The following is a 4744-nucleotide window of genomic DNA, read 5'->3' as shown; positions in this document are numbered from 1 at the left end:
GTGGTTTCTCGATCCCGGTAGTTCAGAAACTTCATGATGACCACCCTTGGTATTTTCGCTCTGGGGTCATATTGCCCGATCCTGTGCGCTCTCTCAATGATGGGGGTTGCTGCATAGCTATTATCAAACGTATCGACGAGCCATTTCTCCAGAAACCCACACATGTCTTTGTCCTCTAATTTTTCGGGTAATCCCACCAACCTGAGATTGGAGCGCCTGCTTCTATCCTCATAGCTTGTAATCTTACTGGATAAGTCCTTCACCTTGTCCTCGAGTTGTTGAACTTTTCCTTGAAGAGTTGTTGTGTTATCTTCAGCCTGGGATATTCGCTCTTCCACCTCATCCAGTCTTCGTGCATGTGCTTGCACATCCCCTGTCACACTTCTAATGGCTTCCAGTGTGTCCACCGCATGTCTCTCCATATCCGTTCGCAATTGATGGATGGCATTGAGAATTTCGCTGTTCATAGTTGTTTCTTGGTCCGCGTCTTCTGAGCAGGTCTGAGGGGATGGCGACCTAGTTTTGCTAGCATTGGCGCTAGCCACATTAGCACCGATGTTCGATCTTGTTTTGGCTGCTTGCTGACCTGATGCAGCGCTTTTAGGCGGTGGCATGATGGATTAAGAGATGCTAATAGCGTCGCCGAGTCCAAATAGTTGCTAGTCGAGAGTTAATAAGTAATAGTCAGAATTACAAGGCGAGCACACACTCCTGCATCCTCTCCCTTTCACGTCATAACCCGGAAGCCCCGGTGATTAGCTTTGTTGATGCTCGAAAGGAAAAGCCGAGTTTGAAGGCAGCGAATCATGGAGCTGTCTTTTCCAGCATGTTGAACACCCAGTTTGCACACATTACAAGTGTCTGTAGTGCTGCCTTTGTTGTCCAGTTAAAAAAAAACACCAAGCTGCAGATATTTTAGCTCTCCTGAGGAGACACGTTAGCTCTGTGTTAGCAGGCTTGCTAACAGCGGCACTTAGTGTCTGAGCACAAGGCGGGACAGAAATTGAGTCCAATGCGGAAGTGAAATAAATTGCAGTTCCACCCTCATCCACTAGGGGCTGGTGTCAGAAGCGAGCAAATCCTCATTGACTCCCATGTTAAAAATACCAATTTCACAGCAGAAATAAACATGTTTACAGCCTGGTACCAAAACATGTTTTTGGTTTAAATTATCTAGTTTACACTCATGACAACTCTGAGGGGGGGTGAATTTTTTTCTCACTCTTCTGTTTAAGTGTATTAAAAGCCTAACATTCTGTATAATTAATGAGCATCAGACCCACGTGACCACAGAGCTAGCTCCATGGAAAGGCCTCAGTAGAGCCTCGGCCTCGCCTGAAAACTGTTCCGCGATTTTTGGTCTCTGAAATTAGACCAGTAGTTGTAGCGTTTGTGCGTTATTTTAGGATATTATTTGTGCAATTGTTGGACAAAATGACTTGCTGTGGCATTAATTGCACTAATAGAGCATCCAATGAGTGTCCACTTCATTATTTTCGGTAAGTAAAAGTATATTTATGTATTTTTAGGTTACTGCCGCTTTTGCACTAGCTGACCTTATCAAAGTAGCTAGCTAACTACCATTTTAACATGTACTGTTTAACCATGAAGTTTAGATGTAATATACGGTAAAATAATTAATAGGGTATATGTCGATGGGTAAAAGGGTAAAACCCAGTGCATTTAACATAAAAATGGGTTGAAATATGACAGAGCTCTCGGAGGGACACTTCTGTGTCCCATTCTTCCACCCGGTTCTCCCCAGCGGCCAGCCCGGCACGTCTCTGACCGCTTTGGCGCCTGGCTGCTGTGTGGGCTGACCGCTTGTGGAGCTCTCGGACTCGGAGAGAGACCTGACCGCAGAAATACTGCAGCTCGGTGAGTTGGTTGATAGTGCTTGATGTTAGTCTCCAGAAGTCTGTATGCCATCAGATAAACTCGCTTGTTTTTTTATTTTTTGCATATTTGTAAAATAGTGGTGGTGGAGAGCGACTAAATAACTAATTTGTGCACAAAGAGCCGCGGCCGGGTGCCCTGTTCTCATGGGAACTAGTGCAGTTTAATAAAATGGAAATTAGTTAATAAAATTGATTATTAAAAGGTTCACATCCTATCCAATAAGGCGATAGACTTAAGTGTTTCGTTTTATGTTGTTTTTTAATTAAGTATGCATTTTGTATTACTCTTTATCCTAATTTTAGACCTTTTACTACAGGCCATGATAAGCTATTAAGTATTTTAAACCCATATGCTTAAGTAGTTCTTTGTATGAAGTTTTCCTCTAGGTGATCCAGAGAGGCTTGACCTTTGGGTAAGCCACCACAGAAGAGAGTGCTGGACTCCCAATTCATACTCCCGCTTGTGCAGTGAATACTTTGAGAGTCATCACTTCACCACGGATTGCAGGGTACAAACACATTACTTCATATTTTGGTTAAGATAGAAAAAATTGAAGCATTAGCTGTATAATATACAGATGTTACATTGCTGTGTAACTAGAAGGAAACTTTCTTGTAAATATGTATATAGTCTTTCTTCTTTGTTCCAGCGTCACAGTTATAGTTATTACATATTTTTTCATATTATTGATATATTATTATTATATTGCAGCACAAACCAGCACAAATGTTTGACACCAATTTAGTTAGATTTGAGGGGGGCAACTTCACTTAGGTACGTACTGCAAATAATAATAATATAGCAATAATATGAAAAAAAAGTAATAACTGTAACTCATGCATGAACGAAGAAGACACACTATATACATATTTACAAGAAAGTAACACAACATCACACCTTTCTGCATCTAATCAACACAACAACTCCCACACAACAGAGGATAATGATGCAAACGAACCATGAGGAGGTAGGGAGGAGGTGTTTTGCAGGTTACGGATTCTGCTTATCAAGCAACAATAGACAGCTACAATAAGATCGACCCTCCTATATTCATGAAACCAAAGAAGTCCAGTTGCCTTCATCTAAACCCAATTTGAATTACCATGCAGATGCCTCACTCATTCATGCTGTCACGCCTTGTCGTTTGGTTCAGCCTGCGTCTCTGTTGATTGCTCCCACCTGCCTCTCGTTTCCCAATCACCCAAGCTCCCAGCCCTCCTGTATTTAAACCCCTCCAGTTCTGTGTCTCTTGTTGGCTCATTGTTTCCATGTCCTGTGTCCAGAGATTATTAAAACCCTTTTGAGTTTTCTAGTTTGTCTGCCTGCCTGCTTCCTCCCCAGCGTTTGGGTCCTTACCACTCACCAACGCGTCCTGACAGAATGAGGCAACCCAGTAAAGGATCCAGCGGGGAGGTTCTCCCTTGGGAGTGCTTGCTCCAGTTTTCACCTTCGGACAACCGGCCGGCTCCTCTTCCTCCGGCATCGCCTCGCCGCGGACGCCGCCACCGAGCCCGGGCTTCGGCGATCCTCTCCACCCTCCCGGAGCCGGAAGAAGAGTTGGACGGGGAGGCGCAGATGGACCGCTCCAGCTATGTGGGCACCAGACTGGCTGTGTGCTCCCCCGGAGTTGGCCCACGGCGTTTGGAAGGATGCCGGGCTCCACCGTCACCGCTTGTCCCCGGACAGAGCCGCAAGCTTGCAGCTGCCCCGGCTCGGGCGGCCGGTTTGGACCCGCCCCCAGTTGGATCAGCTGTCCCGTCTCCGGTCCAATCAGCGCCTCCGTCGTCTGCAGGTGGAGGAACCACGCCTACAGCCCAGCTGACAGAGCTCGCCGGTCTCCAGGCGGAGCTTGGCTGGATCCATCAGCTCGTCAGCCTCCGGGAGTTCCAGCTGGAAACACTGTCCTCCCCGTATCTCCAGGAGAGGGTTTCTGTTCAGCCAGCGGCCCCGCCTCCGGTCCAGTCAGCGGCTCCCTCATCTCAGAGCCAGAGGAGAAAACCTGCAGTCCACCCAGCAGAGCTCTCCGGTCTCCGAGCTGAGCTGGCCCGGCTTCATCAGATCCTCAGTCTCCAGGAGTTCCAGTTGGACAATCTATCCTCCCTGATTTTCCAGTTACCGGCTCCACCAGGTCCCGTGCCACCAGTCCAGTCAGTGCCAGTTCCAGCGGTGGTCCCAGAGGTCGCGCCGCATCCTGTCCCAGCGGTGGTCCCGGAGGTCGCACCGCATCCGGTCCAGCCTGTCCAAGTGGTCCCATCTGCAGCAACTCCTCCTCCACTCCAGAAGCCGGCGGTCCAGAAGCCGGCGGTCCAGAAGCCGGCGATCCAGAAGCCGGCGGTCCAGGAGCCGATGGGCCAGAAGCCGGCGATCCAGAAGCTGGAGGTCCAGGAGCCAACGGGCCAGAAGTCGATGGAAGTCGACGCCTCTAGGCCAGAAGTCGACGCCTCTAGGCCAGAAGTCGACGCCTCTAGGCCAGAAGTCGACGCCTCTAGGCCAGAAGTCGATGCCTCCAGGCCGGAAGTTGACGCCCCCTGGCCAGAAGTCAACGCCTCCCGGCCAGAAGTCGACGCCTCCCGGCCAGAAGTCAGCACCTCTCGGCCAGAAGTAGACGCCTCATCCACTCCAGAGGTCGACGCCCTCTCCACTCCGGAAGTCGACGATCTTTCCAGTCCGGAAGTCGACGCTCTCTCCAGTCCAGAGGTCCACGCTCTCTCCAGTCCAGAGGTCCACGCTCTCTCCAGTCCAGAGGTCGACGCTCTCTCCAGTCCAGAGGTCGATGCTCTCTCCAGTCCAGAGGTCGATGCTCTGTCCAGTCCAGAGGTCGACGCTCTCTCCCGTCCAGAGGTCG

Source organism: Nothobranchius furzeri, chromosome 2 (assembly GCF_043380555.1).
Source record: "Nothobranchius furzeri strain GRZ-AD chromosome 2, NfurGRZ-RIMD1, whole genome shotgun sequence".
Classification (NCBI taxonomy): Eukaryota; Metazoa; Chordata; class Actinopteri; order Cyprinodontiformes; family Nothobranchiidae; genus Nothobranchius; species Nothobranchius furzeri.
Note: the sequence above shows the minus strand (reverse complement) of the source record.